We start from the raw sequence: 23,568 nt of genomic DNA, 5'->3' as shown, positions 1-23,568 counted from the left end.
AGACCACAAATGCAAAGGGCAGCAATGAAAACTGTGAGCCATCCTAGCCAGAGAGATTTTACTCTTGCTCTCTCTCCCTCCTATAAAATTGTTCTGTTCATAAAACTCTGTGATTTGAGAAATCCTCCCAACTAGAGAAAAATGAAATGATTGGAGTCCCTCCTGTATTATACATTGATGTCCTGTTCAAAAATGAAGGATCTTGCAAGTCGTTTTACCCTTGAACTTACAGCAACAGAAGCCTTGTCAATTGTGTTGGAGAGAGTGGCCGCTCCTGAATCGGACGCACCGGACAGGCCCCACACACTGCGGCTGCAGGAGGCAGTGCGTTTTGTGGCGTAAGCCGTTCGTGAAATTGATGTCTGTGTTCTTGTTTGTTTATAAGCTGTGTGCTAGCTAGGTCAGATAGGATGTATCTGTGGGAGTGATCACTAATCCCTCCCAGAAGCCGATGCGTTTAATGGCTGAGAAAGCCCTCAGCAGCTCTTCTTCCAAGGGCCAACTGCAGAGATAGACTCTTGTCCTGACCACAGGGCCAGGCACCGGGGACCGTGGTTTTCAGTGATTGAAGATGTTAAGGGGCCACTGCTCATTGTCCCCTTTAACATGAACACTCCTGCCTTGGAGTACCTCAGCAGTTATTTTTTAGGATTGTTTTGGATAATATTCTAATTTTCAATGCTCCTTACTCCAGGACAACTTTGTCAATTTTTCCTTTTTCACTGGGAAATCAGGCTGGCTCATTTCTGAATGGATTTTTAGGAGAAGGTGAATCAGACCCCTGGAAAGAACAGAGGAGTTGGCAGGTGTAAAGGGGTGTGTGTGTGTGTGTGTGTGTGTGTGTGTGCACGCATGCATGTGTGTGTAGTTCTCTGAGCATCATTTCCCTCATTCAAAGGCCGGGTGGTGTGTGGCCATCTCTGAACTAGCCTATCCTTGGTCCTTTATGTGGCAGTATTTCAATCACACTCATGTCATAATTGGTACTGTTAATCCCATCCAGCAAACTGTCACCTCTCCAAAACCAAATCTGGGTCTGTTTTCCACTTAACCAAAATCTACTGCCTTATTGTTTCATGCCTGTGACTATAATTTTTGTTTCTGGTCCTTTCTTGGTGATGAATATGCATGCCCCTCTGTCTCATGCAACCTGGCTTCTCACTTGGCTTGTACAGGACTCTTCATTGAGTGAACAAGCCCAGAAAGCCTCAGGTGATGATCACGTGGCTTGTACAGGGCTCTCCGTTGATTGGACAAACCCCAAAAGCCTAATGTGTTGATCACATGGCTTCAACCCTAAACCCACTCTGTCCATAACCTCCCTCCACATGGAAAAGAAAACTGCATTTGATGGTTATAATACTTGTACAAGATGAAGACTATTGATGCTCCTTAGTAATAAGACCAAAACACTCATTGAGTGAGGCGAGATCCTCATGAATTTAACCATTACTTTTAAATTTTATTTTTAATATATTCTTATTGAAGTGTACTTGAGTTGCAATGTTTCAGGTGTACAGCAAAGTGGGTCAGTTATACACATAATATATATTGTTCATGTTGTTCAGTTGCCAAGTTGTGCCTGACTCCTTCTGACCCTATGGACTCTAGCCCACCAGGGTCCTCTGTACATGGATTTTTCCAGGCAGGAATAGTGGAGTGGGTTGCCATTCTTTTCTCCAGAGGATCTTCTCAAACCAGGATAGAACCCATGTCTCCTGCATTGGCAGGGAGATTCTTTACCACTGAGCCACCAAAATTATATATATTCTTTGTCAGATTCTTTTCTGTTGTAGGTTGTTACAAGATATTGAATATAGTTCTCTATGCTATACAGTCAGCCCTTGTTGTTTATTTTATACTTAGTAGTGTGTATCTGTTAGTTCCAAACTCCTAATTTTTCCCTCTCCACCTTTTCCCCTTTGATAACCCTAAGTGTGTTTTCTATGTCTATGAGTCTGTTTCTGTTTTGTAAATAAGTTCATTTGTATAATTCTTACATCCACATATAAGTGATACCATATGACATTTGTCTTTCTCTGTCTGATTTACTTCACTTAGTATGATATCGCTACGTCCATCCACGTTGTTGCAAATGGCATTATTTCCTTCTTTTTTGTGGCTGAGTAATGCCAAGAGAATGCACTGGTCATAGCAAACACCCTCTTCCAACAACACAAGAGAAGACTCTGCACATGGACATCACCAGATGGTCAACACCGAAATCAGATTGATTATATTCTTTGCAGCCAAAGATGGAGAAGCTCTATACAGTCAGCAAAAACAAGACCGGGAGCTGACTGTGGCTCAGATCATGAACTCCTTATTGCCAAATTCAGACTGAAATTGAAGAAAGTAGGGAAAACCACTAGACCATTCAGGTATGACCTAAATCAAATCCCTTATGATTATACAGTAAAAGTGAGAAATAGATTTAAGGGACTAGATCTGATAGATAGAGTGCCTGATGAACCATGGATGGAGGTTCGTGACATTGTGACAGGAGGTTCATGACAGGAGACAGAGATCAAGACCATTCCCAAGAAAAAGAAATGCAAAAAAGCAAAATGGCTGTCTGGGCAGGCCTTACAAATAGCTGTGAAAAGAAGAGAAGTGAAAAGCAAAGGAGAAAAGGAAAGATAGAAGCATCTGAATGCAGAGTTCCAAAGAATAGCAAGGAGAGATAAGAAAGCCTTCCTTAGTGATCAATGCAAAGAAATAGAGGAAAACAACAGAATGGGAAAGACTAGAGATCTCTTCAAGAAAATTAGAGATACTAAGGGAACATTTCAGGCAAAGATGGGCTCGATAAAGGACAGAAATGGTATGGACCTAACAGAAGCAGAAGACATTAAGAAGAGGTAGCAAGAATACACAGAAGAACTGTACAAAAAAGATCTTCACGACCCAGATAATCACGATGATGTGATCACTCACCTAGAGCCAGACATCCTGGAATGTGAAGTCAAGTGGACCTTAGGAAGCATCACTACAAACAAAGCTAGTGGAGGTTATGGAATTCCAGTTGAGCTATGTCAAATTCTGGGAGATGATGCTGTGAAAGTGCTGCACTCAATATGTCAGCAAGTTTGGAAAACTCAGCAGTGGCCCCAGGACTGGAAAAGGTCAGTTTTCATTTCAATCCCAAAGAAAGGCAATGCCAAAGAATGCTCAAACTACCACACAATTGCACTCATCTCACATGCTAGTAAAGGAATGCTCAAAATTCTCCAAGCCAGGCTTCAGCAATATGTGAACCATGAAATTCCAGATGTTCAATCTGGTTTTAGAAAAGGCAGAGGAACCAGAGATCAAATTGCCAACATCTGCTGGATCATGGAAAAAGCAAGAGAGTTCCAGAAAAACATCTATTTCTGCTTTATTGACTATGCCAAAGCCTTTGACTGTGTGGATCACAATAAACTGTGGAAAATTCTGAAAGAGATGGAAATACCAGACCACCTGACCTGCCTCTTGAGAAACCTATATGCAGGTCAGGAAGCAACAGTTAGAACTGGACATGGAACAACAGACTGGTTCCAAATAGGAAAAGGAGTACATCAAGGCTGTATATTGTCACCCTGCTTATTTAACTTCTATTCAGAGCACATCATGAGAAATGCTGGGCTGGAAGAAGCACAAGCTGGAATCAAGATTGCTGGGAGAAATATCAATAAGCTCAGATATGCAGATGACACCACCCTTATGGCAGAAAGTGAAGAGGAACTCAAAAGCCTCTTGATGAAAGTGAAAGAGGAGAGTAAAAAAGTTGGCTTAAAGTTCAACATTCAGAAAATGAAGATCATGGCATCTGGTCCCATCACTTCATGGGAAATAGATGGGGAAACAGTGTCAGACTTTATTTTGGGGGGCTCCAAAATCACTGCAGATAGTGACTGCAGCCATGAAATTAAAAGACGCTTACTCCTTGGAAGGAAAGTTATGACCAACCTAGATAGCATATTGAAAAGCAGAGACGTTACTTTGCCAACAAAGTTCCGTCTAGTCAAGGCTATGGTTTTTCCAGTGGTCATGTATGGATGTGAGAGTTGGACTGTGAAGAAAGCTGAGCACCAAAGAATTGATGCTTTTGAACTGTGGTGTTGGAGAAGACTCTTGAGAGTCCCTTGGACTGCAAGGAGATCCAACCAGTCCATTCTGAAGGAGATCAGCCCTGGGATTTCTTTGGAAGGAATGATGCTAAAGCTGAAACTCCAGTACTTTGGCCACCTGATGTGAAGACTTGACTCATTGGAAAAGACTCTGATGCTGGGAGGGATTGGGGGCAGGAGGAGAGGGGATGACAGAGGATGAGATGGCTGGATGGCATCACCGACTCGATGGACATTTGGTTGAGTGATCTCTGGAAGTTGGTGATGGACAGGGAGGTCTGGCCTGCTGCAATTCATGGGGTTGCAAAGAGTCGGACATGACTGAGTGACTCAACTGAACGGAACTGATTCCATTGTATATATGTACCATTCCTCTGTCAATGAATTTAGGTTACTTTCATGTCCTAAACAGTTACTTATGGTAGTCCTCCTAACTAACATAGGTCCAGCAGGAGACGTAAGCCATGAGTCCTCCCTTGATACTGCAATTAAGTCAGCGAGACAAGACATGAGGGGGATGCCGGCTACTGCTGTTACAAGGTATCTGAGGCCAGAGAGAGAACCTTGCTGGCTCAAAGCCACTCAGACAGAGCAGAGAGAGGACAGGAGATAGAAACAATCTCTCCTGACACTTGTTGCTGGAGTCTCACCCTCTGGCAGAGGTGGGGGAGTACCTCCAAGGTGCTGCTAGCATGAAAACCACGATGTGCACAGTGAACCATGTACTTTAACATGTTCTAGTTTAGATTATTTTCTGCACTTGTCCTCAGTCAGATTAAAATATCAATTACTGACCTACTTCCTCCCTGCACTTATTTTTGTTAGGTTTCTTGATTTCAGAACAGCCCTTACCCCTTTCCTGGGACTAAAACCAAACAAAAACAATTCCGTAATCCTGAATGTATGTTTTAGGATGCTTTTAATTGCAAGCAGAAGAGACCTGATTCAAAGAAACTTAACCTATACAGCAGGGTAATGATTTACATAATAGGAAGTGCAATTTTAGGTGGTTGTTCTAGCAGTTCAATAACATCGTAATAGTTTCAGATTCTTTCTCTCTTTTTGTTGTGTTGCTTGAGCATCAGCTCCCTCCTAGCATTGCTGTGATCATCCATTGTGGTTTGTTGAGAAAACCCAGTTTATGCCTTTTGCCCTGACATAATTAGTAATAGCAACCCCTTTCATCCTTAGTAGTGTCCAAGTTTAGATGGTCAATTACATGGTCAGCTGCATCGTGTTCTTGCTGCCAGTTACAACTGTGGTTACACTGTCTTTACGTCCATTGGGAGAGGGGGTATTCTTCCCAGCAAATCTCTCCTCTCACCTATTTGGTCCAGGTTATAGCAGAAGGGAAGCAATTATCCTCACATCAAACAGACCCCATCCTAAAGTTAGGATCAAATTCTAAGGTACATGATTTCAAAGGAGAGGGATGGATACATGAACAGCATTAGGGCTCTGTTAGGAAAGAGGAATGGCGAACGCAGAATGGAGCAGCCACAAGCAACGCCCTTTATAACTACTTCTTACCCTTGACAATTTCTGCAAATCCTCTGAAATCAAATGCCCTCCTGACTGAGACTAGACAGAGCTACAACTGGACTATGAGAGACCTCGGGCTCTCATTGTTCAGTACCTCATTGCTCCATGTGTTGTGTGTGTGTGTGTTGGTCGCTCAGTCATGTACGACTCTTTGCCACCCCATAGATTGTATGGGATCCATACAGGCTCCTCTGTCCAAGGGATTCTCCAGGCAGGAATACTGGAGTGGGCTCCCATTCCCCTCTCCAGGGGATCTTCCCGATCCAGGGATCGAACAGGTCTCCAACATTGCGGGCAGATTCTTTACCATGTGAGCCACCAGGGAAGCATGTAGCTTATTACTGTAAAGTAATAGCTGTTGGAGATATGCTTGTCGATTGCCTAACTGAAGGACCAACTCACAAATCTTTTGATTCACTCTTTGCCAAAATTATCAAAAATTTCACTGGACTCTATTATGGTCTTTGGATAAAATCAGGGCATAGGAAATTTCATAAGAGATCTCTGAATGAAGAATACTGAAGCCCCCATGCTGACCACAAAATCTCTGTCCTATCAAAATAGTCAAAACTTTTCCCTTACCCTGTGGTTCTGGATGTTCCTTAGGTCAAAATGTCATTGCAGCTGGACTGTCTCTCTGAATGCTCTCCATCCTCTTTCCCGGAGCCTGGGTTGGATTTCAAACCTCTGTGATTTAATTACTGCTTGCATTTTTTTCCAGTATTTATCCCTTTTGCATTGTGATTATGTTTTCAAATGCCTGCCTCATTCAGTCACTTAATCATCCAGTAAATATTCTTGACCACAAAAATTTTTTAAAGAGTTTCAGTTTTAAATACATTATTCAACTTCAGTAAAATATAGACCCCTTAAGAATTTCTTGCAAGTAGTGGACCCTTTCCCCCAGTGACATTCAATACTAATGAGCATTAAACTGGCATCAACAACTTCAGGGCTTCCAGCAACTCCTACAGAAATCCACAACAGTGTTTATGCAGATTAGATCAAATCATGTTGGCACAGCCCAGGGTAATGGATTCAGCCTTCAACTCAAGTCACATGTGTCTTCTATGGAGCTCATCAACACCCACTGATTCGACCAACACCCAATCTAGGTCTGCAGCTTAGAGTTTGAATTCCAGACCTGTTCTTGCGAATGCCTCTTGGACTTCTCTATGTGGTTATCCAAGAGGCACTTCCAACTCAAGATGTCCTAACCAGAGCTCCTTGGAGTGCACACTGACAGTGCTCCACCCCCATCCCTGGGATGCCACCATTTCAACGTGCTTCACACACATCCAGCTGCCAATATCTTTTCCCAGTACCTGAGAAGGGCTCTCTGCCTACGCCAGGTGGCAGGTTAAAATTGCCAGATAATCAGCGCCCCCTGGGCCCTTAATCAGCTTCCTCACCTCTTGAGTGGGACGATTTTGAAATGAATGCTTTGCATCATGTCCAAGAGTTTGCTTGCGGGATTCAGCTCCAGTTGCCTGTGGTGGTAATTGGCACCCCCGCTATTGGCTGCCGCCTCTCTCTTTCCCTTCCCTACTCCCCTATCAGTGTTTCCTTCACCTTCACATTCAGGATCTGCTTCTGGGGGACCCTAGAGTGTTCATCATCTCCAGCTCCTAATCTGCTTCTCTTCCTCAGGACCTCTATCACAGTGATCACACCCCCACCCACTGTGTCACCCAATTTAGAAAGTCAGGCACAAGTTATTCCAACTCCTACTCCATCACTTAGTCCTGTTGATCCTGCTGCTGCTGCTGCTGCTGCTGCTGCTGCTGCTAAGTCGCTTCAGTTGTGTCTGACTCTTAGTGACCCCATGGACTGCAGCCTACCAGGCTCCTCCATCCATGGGATTTTCCAGGCAAGAGTACTGGAGTGGGGTGCCATTGCCTTCTCTATATCCCCAGAATCACTTGACTCAAGTTCTGATCCTTCGTGTCTGCTGGCACTGCCTTGACTCAAACTTTGGTCATGCCACAGTCGTTCTCGCCTGGTCTCCCTGCTGCCTATCTTACCCCCACTGCAAACAGCCCTTCCCACCCAACACCAGAGTGATCATTCCTTAATCCAAATCTTTCCTGGCCACTCTCTTGCTCAAAGTCCTTCAGTAGCTCCCCATTGATTACAGGAAAAAGCTCCTTTACAGGACAGACCCTAGCTAACCCGTGGCTTCCTTCACCCCTCCTTGCTGCTGTTCTTCACAGCCCCTTCTCCAGCCTCACAGAGCATTTGAAGCCTCCAGAACGTGCTTTGCATCCAAGCTTTGGTGCCTGCTGTTCCTTCATTTGTAATGACCCTCTCTTCGAAAAACTCCCATTCATCTCTCACTGCTCCACTCTTAGCAACATCTCTGTGCCATCTTTTCTGACTTCCCTGCTCCATGCCACTCACTACGTCTTCCTGCACAGTGCTAGGCCCACCCCCCTGGTGTTCACCTAGCCCATTTTATAACTCCTCATGTACACATAGCGTCACATTGTGTTGTTAATAGTTTGTGTACTGGCCGATGAGCTCCTTAAGATCAGCAGTATATGTTGACCATCTCTAACCATAGTCCTTTAGCATACAGCAGGTGCTTCATAGATGTTTACTGCACAAATGAATGAGTTACTCATCTGGCAAGTATGTGAAACTGGATTATGAGTCAATTCTGTATTAGAAAAGCAGGATATAGATCAAAGAACCAGATCCAAAGTGGGAAATTTCCTGAGTCTTTACTTAAAATCACCAAATGTTTGAATTACAGATCTCAACAATTGATTGACCCTGATTGACCCTGAAAGATTTTTTTGTTGTTGTTCTTTCCTGCTGTTTGGGCATGTCCTTTCCTCCGTCCATTTTCTGTATGAACGGAATTCTTTCATATTAATGTCCTATTTCTATCCCCAAACCTCTCCTCCCCCCGATGCAGACCCTCCCTTATAGACTTTTCTTTTCCCCTTTTCTCTGCAAGGGCAGCTGCAGTGAAAGTACAGAAGGGTGCCACTGCACATTTCTCTGGAAATGGGGGCCATGATGCCTGTTTATTATGCATTAATCTGAATCAATACAGTCTTTCCTGAAAACATAAGCACCTCAAAGGGCAGCAAATATGAATCACAACTGCCAGTGAGGATCAAACATTAACCCAGGGCTGCGATGAGGCCAACAAAAGAAATAGGCTAGTAATTGCCTTCCAGGATATCAATCCCTACCTTATACACACATACCCCCTCAACACACACAAAACCTTTATGGTTCTTTCATCCATGAACTTGCCCAATTATAATTGCCCAGCTGTGTCTTTAGTTGTATTCAGACTAGGTCCTGGCAGCCGAGACCTCACATACCTGATCCACGACTCAGAACACTTCTCAAATCTATAGAGGAAGTCTTTGGTTTCTGAAATGATTGAAGATGAATTCACAGACAAATATTTCCACAGGTATCATTAATGACTTGAAGCTGATTTAAAACCTCCAGAACCTGACCGCAACAAGCAGGAACTAGTACTTTCTGTTGATACTCGTTTCTATCAGTTCTTAAACTTGCATTGTGTCTTTCTGCCCTTAGGTCGATCGGGCACTTCTCAGTTTAACTTTTTTTTTTTTTTTCCAAAAGAAGAAATTCAATATCAAGGAAAGGTACCACCAGGGCTGACTTCTCCTTTAGGGGCTGTAGGCATGATGCCTGAGGCCCAAAATACTTTCAGGGGCTCAGGGAAATGTTTTAAAATCAGATTTTCAAATTTCTTTTAAAATCAGAAGAAAACGTGTTGTTTTAGGTCAAAGAAAATGTTTTAATATATAATATTAATTCATTCGTCTTTATACCAATGCAATCATAAAATGTAATTTTTACCATTTTTTCTATGGAGGAAATAGTCCACAAAGGCAAAGTGCCCACAAAAGGTATAACGTGGCCCTGGTTTCTACCACATTATGCTTGCAACACGAAAAGGTTAGAATTGAACCTTTCAAACCCAAGTTCCAATTACCATACTCATAAACATGCAGGCTGCTCTGTATGTACTGCACACTCTGGTCACCCCCAATTCTACAAAAGGGAAAGTCATGGCCACTACTCATATGAGTGTCCAGACTGAAGGAGGTTTGAACACGCAAAGGACATCCAGATTCAGACCAGCAGTCTCTGCTCTGATTCAAATAATTTCTGCTCTGCCTTTATCTCTCAAATATCTGCATCCTGTTTTGATTACCAGAAAAAAAAATCTTCTCATCTTTAGGGATTAATTAAGCCAATGTATTTGCTTCCTTTGCTCTCTTAAAACATTTATAGTATTTAGGGTTTTTTTTTTAACTTTGTTTTAAAATGACCAATACTACTACTGATACCTATGATTTATTTACTGGTTGGCGACCACATAGTCATCACCTCTAAGGCCAGTTCCTAGCCCAGTGTCTGGCAAACAAACACTGGGTGCTTAATAAATGTTAGATTAACAGATGCATCACCTCTCCAGCAAGTATGCGGAAATGAGATTATGTCCGTGGGCTAATTTTGTCTTCAATCATCTCGCACCTTGCGAGAAAGATCTTCGACCTGTATCACAATTGGCATTTTAGTAGATGGTCGCTGGGCCCTCAGCACCTCTGCCGCCTCCATCCACCAGCCACTCCCTCCCCGCTGGGCTCTGTTCTCTCCCAGCATCCTGGGGTCTGAAATGGTCCCCAGCCTGCTGGGAGGCAGCAGGGTCCCGCTTCACCGGCCCTCCCCGGCGTCGCCCCCGCGCCCTGGCACCCCTTCCTCCCGCCACCCCGTGCCTCCCACAGCCACGCCCTCCCCGTGGGCGAGATCACCTGTCCGTCCTCAGCAGCCGCCTCCTCGGGTACCCTTTCGCCCCCCTCCTGCTCCCCCTCCTCCGCCACCTCCCCCAAGCCCTCCCCTTCCCCGCCTCCTCCCACCCCTCGGTGTATATAGTAAAGGCCGGGCGCCGCACGCAGACACACACTCGTCCGGACACAGGCGCACACACGCTCACGCACGACCGGCAGCGGCGGCGGCGACAGCAGCTCGGTGACAGCGGCGACGGCGGCTCCCACCGCTGCGCACCCCCTTCAGGCGGCCGGCGGCGAGGCCAGACCGTAGAGTCCCCGCACCCGCGACCACCCCACGGCTTCCTGGAGGCGGCGGCCGCGATTTCGAGGTAGCGGCCGCGACGCCCCCGTGCGGGCCGGGGTACCCACCCCCCACCCTGAGCCCTCCCCGCGCGGACCTGCCACCGGGACGCAGGGGGCGCGCCGGGCTGGGCGCGCCTGGCGGGGCCCGGCGCCCGGGGAGGGGCCTGCTCCCGGGGGCAGGACGGCGCCTGGAGGCCGGGGCCAGCGGGGAGGGCCGGCGGGGGCGGGGACGCGAGGCGAGGCCGCCACCCGCGCGGCGTCCCCGGGCCCCGCTCCTGCTCCCAGCGCCGCGCACTGGCCGGCGGGGCCGGGGCCGGCCGGGGAGGCGGCACAGGGCGGCGGGGCGGGGGCCCCGAAGTGGGTTTCGGGCCGCCACCGGCGCTGGCACAGGGCGCAGAGGGCGGCGCGTGGTGGACTCCGCGCCCGGGCATCGCACCCGGCCGCTTTCGGCTCTGTGGCTCTGCCCCGGCCCGGAAAACCCGGCGCCTTCCAGGCCCATCGAAAGATGGATTCTGTTGACGTATCTGGCGGCCCTGGCGAGCCGGGTGGAAAGTTGGGTTTTGCCAGATCGCACTGGGCTCGTCTTTGTGACGCTCGGCCAGCCCCGCATCCTCCCGGAGCTGGGTGAGTGTGCATTGGCGCCCCGGGAGTCCTCGTGCCCCCCAATGCCCAGACCCAGGGTGGCCGCACCAGCTCGGGCTTTCTGCCATGTTAGGCACCGAGCAGCCTTCTCGCTGCATTTTGGCGTGCGTTTCAGCGGTGCCTTTTGCTGCGAAGGGAGTTCTTGCCTCTCCCCGTTGGCTTTTTCGGGGTTGGGGTTATGCTCTGTGTGTTTGCTTGTTTGCCGTTTAAAGCCCGACTATTGTTCAGGATAAGCTCCGCCTGGGTGGGGAAATGGCATCCCACCACAGTTGCCGGCGAGGGGTAGAAATGTTGCCAAACAGCTGCTGCTTTGTGTTTCCCTATCAGAAGTCCCTGGAGTAGGTTTGGGGCACGACGGATGGACGGAGAGAGGAATGAGGCACGGAAGAAGAAGGTGGCTTTGGAGAAGCGAATTGTCACCCACCCCAAGGCACGCAGTCCGCTTCCCTCTCTGCCTGCCAAACTTTTATGAATATTCCTTTTGTGATGGGGGAAGCTTAATGAATTCAGCCCAGTTTTCCAGGGAAAAGCAACCCGGCTTTAACAATGGTTTGAGAACTTAATCAATGAGAAGGGCAGGGGAGGAGGAGGAGGAGGAGGCGCTGACACCAGTAATCGGCGATGTGGTTGCTTTTTGCAGAGTCAGGTAGGGGAGAGGTGGGCAGGGCAGGGCGCAGCGCCTGGGTGGCCGCGTTCCGGGGGAGTGTCAGGCGCTTTTACCTGTGCCCACTGGAGCCACCCACCGCCGTGCCCCCACCTCACGGTCTGCCCAGAACTCTGCGACGGGGCTTGAGGGGCCGCTCGCGGCAGCGCGCGGGCGGCCCCCCTCATCTGGCGTTTTTAAGGATGTGTAAATATTTTGCTGAGGGTAAGTGACATCAACAGAATGATATTCCGCAGAGCCCGGGTGTGCAGCGATGATAAATAGATACGGCCAAACAAAGTTTTGATAACCGCGGATTCTCATGGCTGGCTCTGTTTCATTTTGGGTCTTTGTTTTTGTTGGTTTAGCATTATCTCTCATCCTCTGGTGTGATCCCTTTATTTAGCTGTTTCTTGGAAGCTTCTCTTTAGAACAGAGAGAAAAGCAGCCAGCAGGGAGAAAATGATTCTTAGCCTTGCATGCATCGGGCAAGGTTTTCTATGCTTTCCCCGTGAGTCTTTCCGGGACTGTTTTCTATGTCTCTCTTCCTCCTTTCAAGTCACCAGAATCGTTTGTTGATTGACCAGGAGATTTCGGATAACTTTGAAAATGTGTTGTGATGTGCCTTTGTTACAGGAAAGAGGTGGCAGTACAGTGGGGAGGCTAGTGGGAGGACAGTGGGGAGGCTAGCGGGTGGGAGCCCCTACCCACTGATTATCCTTGGCGTTTTCTTCTCAAAGGGGAACGCGGGGAGCTGTGCTTCTTTTCAAAGGTGGCGGGGTGGCTGGAAGGCTGAAAGCCGGGGGGCATCCCAGTTTCTCTGCCCCTTAGAAGCCCAGAGAAGCCACTGGACCCGCCCCTATACACAGTATCCTGTGAGCGGGCACGTCTGTCTCATCCTGCCAGATGCCTGCCAGAGGCATCCACAAGGTGGCTGGGCACCAGGAGCCAAGTCAGACTGGATCTTGGGGGTCCTGGCTGCTTTGGCACTAGCCCAAGGGACCATTTAGCCACCCAGGCAGGCCCTTTATCATGCAAAGAAGCCAGACCTCCAGAGGTGAGGTTTGGCCCAGGAAAGTCTGCCCATCTCAGAAACAAATGAGAAAACAGCTTTCCAGGTGATGCCAGTTGCCAGTATGAGAACTTGGTTGATGGGCATTTGGGCAAGAACTGTAAAATAAATGAAAAGTCTTTTAGCCAGAAGACAGGGCCCCTGAAATGCAAAAAAAAAAAAAAAAAAAAAGAAAGAAAGAAAGCAAAGAAAAAGAAAAGGCTGGAAGGTGTGTGACAAGGTGTTGCTGGGAGCGCTATAACACCAGACGACCAATATAGCTCTGGCTATGATGACCCCGAAAACTAGATAGGACTGGTCTCCCCAAAGCCATGCCATGTGACCCAGAATGGAAGTATTCTGTATGTGGAGATGTCCACACACAGTGTGCTCTGAATGGACAGTAAGAAGAGAGCAAGTGTTTGTCTTCTGGCTTCTTCTCTAACCTTAGTTTTGGGGAAGCAGTGGGTAGTGGAGGGAGAGAAGTCGAGAAGGAAATGAACATTTGCTGTTGCCCCTCTGTCTGCCAGACACTGTGCATATGGGAAACCATGATGTGATGGAGGCATTATTTTACAGATAAGGAATCAGACTCGGAGAAATTTCCAGTCAAGTGTCTGATTCCAGACCCCAGTGGTTATGACTTAAAGGGGCAACATATTCCTCAACCCTTCCCTCAAGGCTCTTATTTATTTCTTCCCGAGACTAGAGTCCTCAGCCCCTACCAAATGCAATACCTAACTGAGGGAGGCGGGCACCAGTGAGGCAGCTCAGCCACCCAAGCAGGGTACATGCTTATGTGCTAAGGAGATAGATCCCAGATAGTCCCTAACCATTTCAGATGGAAAGACTGTGCCTTTTCATCTTGGAATTCCCAAAAGTCAACTGTCGCTTAATGAACAAGTGTTGAGTGACTGAATGATGGAACTGATGGAGTGAATGAATGGTGGTGGGAGGGAGCTGTGTCATTATCAAGGGAGACCAGCCGGGAGAAATCCAGAGATTTGTGTGTGGTTGGGGTCTTGGAGGGCCTGGTGTGATGCTGCAGTTCTAGCCTTGAGGAGTTCCAAGCCGACGAGCCTGAGTGAGATGAGCAGTCACATTCCCATCTTATCCATGAGGAAACTGAGGATGAGATAGAGTGGGTAATTAGCCTGAGGGCCATGGTAGGGCCAGAGGGTAGGTAAGGTATTTCTGACTCTTAAACGTCTCAAATAAATAAACTCTAAATAAAAATGAGATGGGTTCTTGCTCTGCAACTGCACCATCAAAGCAAAGTCCTTTAGCCCCCTTCCAATCAGATGGTGGCCTTTAAGCCCCTAGAAATTCTGGGGCCACTGGGAGGGCCAGGATTTGAATCCCTGTATGAGGTGTTTCTGACTCTCCTGCCTCCATGATGAGAATATGAGGGGGGACCTCAGAGAATGAGGCTCTCGAGGAGGGGGAAAGATGGCTAACTGCACTCTCCCCTGCACAAAAGCCTGCGTGGGATTCTGAATTAAGCTTGATTTGGGGATCAGGGTGACATCCTTGCTGTAGAGTTGGCAGTGCTTGTCTCTGGAGAATGCCTCTGATTACCACTTCTCCCTCCTACCTGACCGTCTGCCCGGATGCCCATCATCTCATTCTTTGCAGCTCAAGGCATCTCCTTTGTGGCTCGTCATTTCTGATGAGCCTCTCAAGGCTACCGCTCTCCTGTGTTCTGATGGCAGCTGCTGAGGAGGTGATTCGTGTTAGTACTTCGGGATTTTGCACATGACACCCTCCTTCTCTCTCCAGCCAAAAACACACATAGGAACACGCATGCACGTGCAGAGGCAGGCACACGTAATTTGATCATGTTTCTGTATCTGCTTCACCAAATTAGATTGCAAACCCAGAATTGTTATTGAACGAACATACATGACTTTGGCGATCTTCTATCCCAGCCCCTGCCTTAAACAGATCCATAGAGCTAAGATGCAGGCTGCTCAACCTGCAGATGCCTTAAGTAATGATTATACTCTCTGGCCTTGCCATGCCAGCCCCCAGGGCCTTTCCTAAGAGCCCACTTTAATCTCCAGTTAGAGGTAGGGCTGGGGTCCTAGAACATCCCAGTCTTGCAGTTCCCATCTCTTGCTATAATTCTTATCACCCACCCTGCTCTCACCTGTCATTCTTCTTCCCACAGCTTTTTTAGGTCTTTCAACACAGCACTGTCTAATAGAACTCTCTATGAGGAGAGATTTTATATCCACACCATGCTGTATAGTAACTGCTAGTCACATGTGGGTTTTCAGCAGGTGAAAGGTGGCTACTCCAAAACAGGATATGCTATGATGATAACGTATGCACAGGATTTCTACGACCTAGTGCAAAAAAAATATATATCTATAAAATAGCTCATTAATAATTTTTATATTGATTACATGTTAAAATGATCATATTTGGAATGTATTGGTCAAATAAGCTAGAGTGTTGAGATTAATGTCACCTGTTCTTTAGAATTACATACATATTTCTGTTCGACAGCTCTGCCCCACCAGCCTGAGCCTTCAGCCTCATAGCACCTCTAGGAGTTTCAGGTGGCATGAACACCCTCCATCCCCATGGCAGGCGGGAGGCCTGGGGTTTACTCAAGAGCCACGACAGCCTGGCATCAGGCCACTCTGATTTTCAGGAGCTAAGGTGCCATTTGGGGGGGGTCCCCATAAAGCCCACCTGTGAGCATGTTTGCTCAGTCACCTCCTGTGGGGAATGTGGGCTCTGAAACTTAATGGAGATGAGAGAGCAGGGCGGGGGTAAGGGTGGACAGGGCTGGTTTCCTTTCCTCCAGCCCAGGCTGGTGTCCTTGTCCATCAGAGAGCTGTCTCCCTCCTGAGTGACTGATTTCCTCAACACCTGCTCTAATAATATCCTTCCCCAGGATATGTGTTTGGAGAGTAGAGGCCCAAGGAGACACCCTTGCACTGAGAGTGGGTTATTTGGGGCTGGGGCCAGTCTTAAAGAAGAGAAGGGAAAAGAGGGGATGCACATAGTCATTTCCTGACAGCTTGATGAAAACAAGAGCAAGGGAATAAATGCAGTTTCTGCGCGGGAGACAAAATGAACACCAGAAAGGCCAGTTTCACACACCCGCGGTGCCATAGATGAGAAGCCCTGAGGAAGGGACAGTTCGGGGAGGTGGGGGAAGGCTCACCGTGGGCATTGTGCCCTTGGCCCTGGGCATGGCCCAAGGAGACAGAAAGAGCTGGAATAATGGACTCGGGGCTTCGGTGATTTATAGGTCAGGCGCCTGTGGCTCTGGCTCCTGAGGGGGCTGCCCCCACAGGGGACCCTTGGCTGACCTCCTCGAGCTCCTCGGAAGGAGCTGGTTTTGTTTCCCATGGCAGAAGCAGACTGTTTACTGGAGCACAGGAAGAATCCGACGTTCTGGCGAAAAATAATTCATTAACAGCCAGGGTATTACCAGTTCCCTGGAAAAGCTCCTCCAGCTGCACTGGAGCAACTGTTCTTTCTCAGAAGCGGAACTGGGCCTCACTGGTGGCCAGGACTGGGTATGCGTGGGCATTTTTGTCGTTGTTGTTATTTCTGCCTTTGTGTGTGTGCCCACCTTAAAATCCAGACAAAGGAATGGGGGCCTGAAAGGGTTGAGATAGTATAGCCATCAGCCATTCTGTCCTCCATGGTTTTAGCCTGGAAACACTAGGCCAACTCTAGGAACATGCATCTTCCCTGATCAAAGTCCATCCTCATGCTGGGGGCACTGCACAATCACATAGGATGTTCTAGAACTAAAAGAATTTTAGAGAATCTCAGCACCTGCTCTTAAGATTTTATAGAAACAATTGGCTAAAGGACTCCCATACCCACCTACCCCCATCCCCCCTACACACACACTGGGCAGAATGTCCTATCTTGCTGTGTTGAATTCTTTGCTTACTATGAATTGGCACAGCAGGCCCGAAGTATGTGATTCATCATCCCAGTTTTGAGGGTATTTGGAAAGCCAGGCAGGCATAACCAACAGAATGGTTTGCATGTTTTGTTCACTAAGAATGATTGAATCTACAGTAATAAATAAAATGGAATGATTCAGGAAGCTTTTTATGCTCTGGAAAAATCTGCTTTAAAAGAGGGGGGTGGTTGTGTGCTTGTTTGTTTTTTAATGCCTCATGCTCAGAAATGTGTATCCAGCTAGCAAGAAATGGGGAAGAATGACATTTCCTTGGTTTAGTTTTTAAAAACACTAATTGCAGGTTAAGTAAGATGCAGTGTATTGATTTTGGTTTTGTATGGAACATAATGAGATAATCATTTTATTTTATGAGATATTAATTTCCATCCATTTAGACTGATGAAATACGCATTTCACATGCACCCTGCTAGCTCCACCATCATCACAGTATTTCTTTAATGTCTCTAGATTCAGACTGGGAACCTTTTTCATTTATTTGGAAAGGAAATCAGTATGTCCTTAGTAAACATATGTGTAAGCCAACCTTAGATTTCAAGGAAAATGGGATTTTTCTTCTTTGATGACTGCCAGAGATATGAATATTAAAAGCCGATTGTATTTGCCTTTAATTAGAGCACAGTTTCTCCACCTTGGCCCTGTTGCCATTTTAGGCCAGATCATTCTATGTTGTAGGGGGCTGTCCTGTGCACTGGAGGGTGTTTAGCAACATCCCTGGCCTCGACCCACTAGATGCCCAAAGTGTCACCCCTCCCCCCTAGTTGTGACAGCCAAAAATGTCTCCAGATCTTGCCAAATGTCCCCTCTGGGGCAAAATGGACCCTGATTGAGAACCACTGGTCTAGACCAAGATTTAATAAGTAATTTGTGGCTTTTGGATAATTCAATTTGAAATAATACAAGACAGAATTTCCCTCTCTAACTTATATGTACAATTCATGGGAGTGATTAATTAATGGTTGGAAGTGGGTCATGTGCCTGATTTAATTGTAAGTTGGATGCAAGGGTCTGTAAAATTGTATAAGCACAGAGATTTTTCTTTAAATTCAGGTGACTGAATAAGTCATAGGTAATTGGGGGACACATTGTAACAACTAACACCTTTTCTGTTTTTTCATGAAGAGAACAGGTTTATTTCTCCTCAGTTTCTTTTTCATACTGCCAGATTTCAGACATGCCTTGTCAGCCACCAGGCATCTTCTTCCACCCCCACCTCTCCCCACTGTCATTTCTCCTGTAGCATCTTAAGCCTAAGCCAATTAATTTAGCCCTTTAGTGTACTTGGGAGAGCCCTGCTCATAACACTGTAATAGACTCACTGCAGATCGTGGCAGCCCTTTACCCACCACTAATTTCTCTGTTTTCCCGTTCTGTTGAGAGAGAAAGTCAATGGTGAGCAGATGGAGCATGTTTCAAAATTACTGGACATTCACATTTAGGTGGACTTCACCACCCCTCCCACCTTTTCCCCCTCTTACACACATTTATTTCCCTGCAGCAGTTCTGCTTGGGAAAAGGAACGACAGCAGGGCTCCTCTAGCCAGCTCGGTCCTGGTAATGCCCAAGGTCAGCAGCAACAGATGGAAGGCTGCCACTGGACGAGCTGCAAGAGGGGTAATAATGCCTTCACGGGGAACGTGTCATGGGGTAAACCATTCCTGCCCATCCATGGAAGTGGGATGAGCCCTTGGGGGACAGAGAGAGAAAGGAGAGGTGGATGGCTCATTACATAGGACAGTGTCCTGAGGCCAACCTCATCCTGACCGTCTTTGGGGTGAGATGGGTGTTTAGGGAGTACTCACGGGTGTGTCCAGGTGCTCAGGGCAGACATCACTGGGGGGCCACTTCACTTTGCAGGCATCCAAGGCCGGCTGAAGGCTGACCTTTTCCAAAGAGTGTCCGAAGGAGTTCTGAGTGTCGAGTGCGGAAGGAAGCTTAGCTAGTGAGGAAAGATAGAAAGGTGAGCACGTGGGGGGTTGGCCAGGCCAGCAGTAGCCCTTCATTGGCGAGTTCTTGCCTCCCTTGATGAGTCGTTTGACTCTTGGCAGACATCCCCTGAGTGCTTGGGTCCAGGCAGAGAAATAATTGATTTGCAGCACATGAGTTTTGGTCATACTGAATTGGTTCTCCCTCGTGAACCAGGATTTGGGTGATGGCTGCAACACTAGGAGAGGAAGTGGGATCAAAAATCTGGGCTTGGAGGCCAGTTTCGTGGTACAGAGGCCACTGGGGCCACCTCTGTGTGCTGCTGAAGCCAACAGACAGGTCCGAGTGGTATGTTGTTCCTCAAAATAATGGCAATGGAAATGGCTGTGAAAAACATTCAGACCCTTGTCATAAAAATGCAAACAGTCTTCCTGCTATAGGGAAAAGCTAAATAAACTCTATTGCAGCTGTATTAAGTAGAAACAGATTTAAAAATCGGGTGTTTTTTTTCCTGAGACACTTATTTATAGCAGGTTGGGCAAAGGCTGCCACTATCTTTCGCGACTCCGGAAGACTGTTTTCCAGATGGTCCTTGCTGTTTTTCTCTTTATTAAGCTTAGCTGAACCCAGCCTTGCTTGGAAAGGTTCATAGAAAGTGGTGTTATTTTTTTCAGATTACAATGGCCATTGATTGGCTAACAAATCAATGGAAGGGAATGGATTGAGCCTGTGCCGATGGATTTCCTTTCGCATTTCAAAATAAGAAAAATGTCAAGGAAAGCTCAGAATAGGAGTGCTATTTTGACTGTGTACATCAAAGCTTTGAAAACCATTCAGGGCTGCATTTTCTATTAATTTACATTTGCATCTTTTTCTAAAATAACGCCCTCCTCTTTGCAAAAAACTGCAACGTTACCGTTTCCTTTCCAACATCTAAACAATGTCCAGATACATTTCAGATTGAGCAATTAGCTCTGGCTGCAATTTCCTTTTAGGAAAAAAAAATCACTAACCCACTAGACTAAATATGAAATTATTGAATGTGAAGATATCAATATTTGTTCTAGGATCCTTTGTGGCTTATCACTTGCATTTTAAGAAGGCTAGAAGAGGCTGGTTCTACCTGGCCTTGCCATGTTAGACACACCCACGCCAGAAAACTCAAACTTTGTGTTTTTCCCTTAGGAGCTGGGCAGCTGAATTTGGGGTCATCAAGGCTGATTCTTACAGCTGAAACTGCACAGGGAACCATTTTGGAAAGGCGCATAAACCAGTGATCCCTGCAGACCAGGCTTGAGTACCACCACCCCACATGGGGTAAAATTTCTACCCATTCACAGTTAAATGAAAGAAGAGTAAAACTGTATACTGAGTTTCCATTTTTATAGAACTGCCCTTTATTCTGAAATGGCCTTTCCCACTTTTTTTTAGTGTTAAAGTCTCTTTTGTGAATGATGATATTTGTAGTTTAGCATCTTTTTTTCACAAAGTCAGAAGTTGAACTCATGTTGGATCCTACTTTTTTTTTTAATGTTACTCATTCAGAACATTACAAAGTCTTGGATTTACTGAGGAGGCCTCAGTAGATCAGGAAAGGGAGCCTTTGTTGCCATTTCTAAGCCAGAAAAACTCACTTGAGCTAGAGTCCTGCTCCCAGTTCCTTACCTGATTCTTTTGACCCATCAGCCACAGAACTGTGGCTTTGTCCAAAGCCCATGTGAAGAATGGAATTGCTTCTCTAGAGGAAGTTTTTTGTTTGTTTGTTTTATGTTTTGTTTGTTTTTTTGGTTGCACTGTGAGGTTAGTGGGATCTTAGTTCCACCATCTGAGATTGAACCCAAGCCCCCTGCAGTGTAAGTGCAGAGTCCTAACCACTGGACCACCAGTTCACAGAGGCTCGACCCACCATCCTCCTTTCCTCAGCATGGCTCACCAGGCAGTATCCTCAGTCTCCTTACTGCTGCTCCCCCAGCTGCTCCTCCTCTTGCTAAAGCACCCCTCTGATTTCATCACTGTAGCTCAAGAACATTCAATGACTCCCTATTTCCTAATTAGAATAAAACCCTATATGAAGCCCTTTTTTCATTTTCCCAGGCCACTCTCTCCCTCAGGACTGCTCTTCAGTGGAGAGGATGACTCCAGATTGTACGCTTGCTCTCACTGTGTGTGTTTTTATTGAAGTATAGTTGATTTATAATGTTGTGTTAGTTTCAGGTGTACGGCAACACACATATATATGTAGGGCTTCCCTGGTGGCTCAGCTGGTAAAGAATCCACCTGTAATGTCAGAGACCTGGGCTCGATCTCTGGGTTGGGAAGGTCTTATGGAGAAGGGAACGGCTACCTACTCCAGTATTCTGGCCTGGAATTCCATGGACTGTATAGTCTATGAGGGCGCAAAGAGTTGGACACGACTGAGCGACTTTGACTTTCATATATAGGGGTGTGTGTGTGTGTGTGTGTGTGTATGTATGTATGTATTGTGTGCTCAGTCACTCAGTCGTGTCTGATTCTTTGACTCTTTTGCAACCCCATGGACTGTAGCCTGCCAGGCTCCTCTGTCCATGGGATTTCCCAGGCAAGAATACTGGAGTGGGTTGCCATTCCCTTCTCTAGGGGATCTTTCTGGCCCAGGGATCAAACCCAGGTCTCCTGCATTGCAGGCAGATTCTTTACCATCTGAGCCACCAGAGAAGAAATAATAATAATAATATATATATATATATATATATATAATTTTTTAGATTCTTTGCCTTTATAGATTATTATAAGATACAAGATAGATTATTACAAGATATTGAATGTAGTTCCCTATGCTATAGAGTAGAGCCTCATTATTTATCTATTTTATATACAGTAGTGTCTGCTAATCTCAAACTCCTAATTTATCCCTCCTTCCCTTGTCCCTCAGATCAGATCATATCAGATCAGTCACTTAGTCGTGTCCGACTCTTTGTGACCCCATGAATCGAAGCACGCCAGGCCTCCCTGTCCATCACCAACTCCTGGAGTTCACTGAGACTCATGTCCATCGAGTCGGTGATGCCATCCAGCCATCTCATCCTCTGTCGTTCCCTTCTCCCACTGCCCCCAATCCCTCCCAGCATCAGAGTCTTTTCCAATGAGTCAACTCTTCACATCAGGTGACCAAAGTACTGGAGTTTCAGCTTTAGCATCATTCCTTCCAAAGAAATCCCAGGGCTGATCTCCTTCAGAATGGACTGGTTGGATCTCCTTGCAATCCAAGGGACTCTCAAGAGTCTTCTCCAACACCACAGTTCAAAAACATCAATTCTTCGGTGCTCAGCCTTCTTCACAGTCCAACTCTCACATCCATACATGACCACAGGAAAAACCATAGCCTTGACTAGATAAACCTTTGTTGGCAAAGTAATGTCTTTGCTTTTGAATATGCTATCTAGGTCATAGCTTTCCTTCCAAGGAGTAAGCGTCTTTTAATTTCATGGCTGCAGTCACCATCTGTAGTGATTTTGTAGCCCAGAAAAATAAAGTCTGACACTGTTTCCACTGTTTCCCCATCTATTTCCCATGAAGTGATGGGACCGGATGCCATGATCTTCGTTTTCTGAATGTTGAGCTTTAAACCAACTTTTTCACTCTCCTCTTTCACATTCATCAAGAGGCTTTTTAGTTCCTCTTCACTTTCTGCCATAAGGGTGGTGTCATCTGCATATCTGAGGTTATTGATATTTCTCCCAGCAATCTTGATTCCAGCTTGTGTTTCTTCCAGTCCAGCGTTTCTCATGATGTACTCTGCATAGAAGTTAAATAAGCAGGGTGACAATATACAGCCTTGATGAACTCCTTTTCCTATTTGGGACCAGTCTGTTGTTCCATGTCCAGTTCTAACTGTTGCTTCCTGACCTGCATATAGGTTTCTCAAAAGGCAGGTCAGGTGGTCTGGTATTCCCATCTCTTTCAGAATCTTCCACAGTTTATTGTGATCCACACAGTCAAAGGCTTTGGCATAGTCAATAAAGCAGAAATAGATGCTTGTCCCTAGGTAACCATAAATTTGTTTCCTGTCTGTATTTCTGTTATATATATATAAGTTCTTTTGTATCAGTTTATTTTTTAGATTCCATATATAAGTGATATCATATGATATCTGTTTTTCTCTGACTTACTTCACTCAGTATAATAATCTCTGGGCCTATCCATGTTACTTCAAATGACATTATTGTATTATTTTTTATAGCTAAATAATATTCATACACACACACACACACACACACACACACACGCATGTGTGCATGCCAAGTTGCTTCAATAGTGTCCAACTCTTTGTGACCCCATGGGCTGTAGTGCACTGGGCTCTTCTGTCCATGGGATTATCCAGGCAAGAATATTGGAGTGAGTTGCCATGCTGTACTTCAGGGGATCTTCCTGACCCAGGGATCAAACCCACCTCTTGCATCTCCTGCACTGGCAAGCTGATTCTTTGCCACTAGCACCTCCCAGAAAGCCCTACACACACACACACACACACACACACATACACACACATACACACACATCATACGTCATCTTCTTTATCCATTCATCTG

The 23,568-nt window shown here is 46.4% G+C and overlaps 1 protein-coding gene across 3 annotated transcripts in view; it reads left to right on the top strand.

Annotated features, from left to right (window-relative positions):
• Nucleotides 1–10,609: 10,609 nt before the first annotated feature.
• Nucleotides 10,610–23,568, top strand: part of RAI2 (retinoic acid induced 2) — a 71,472-nt gene continuing 58,513 nt past the window's right edge. For 2 of the 3 annotated variants that reach the window (XM_027534437.1, XM_027534435.1), the window contains exon 1: nt 10,610–10,809. The gene's annotated coding sequence lies outside the window, so the exon portion shown is untranslated. Of the gene's footprint in view, nt 10,810–11,099; nt 11,408–23,568 lie in introns of those variants that run through there. The other variant, XM_027534436.1, reaches the window with a different exon arrangement.

The sequence above is a fragment of the Bos indicus x Bos taurus genome, chromosome X, assembly GCF_003369695.1.
Source record: "Bos indicus x Bos taurus breed Angus x Brahman F1 hybrid chromosome X, Bos_hybrid_MaternalHap_v2.0, whole genome shotgun sequence".
In the NCBI taxonomy this organism is placed as follows: domain Eukaryota; kingdom Metazoa; phylum Chordata; class Mammalia; order Artiodactyla; family Bovidae; genus Bos; species Bos indicus x Bos taurus.
This window is presented reverse-complemented; position numbering and strand designations above follow the sequence as displayed.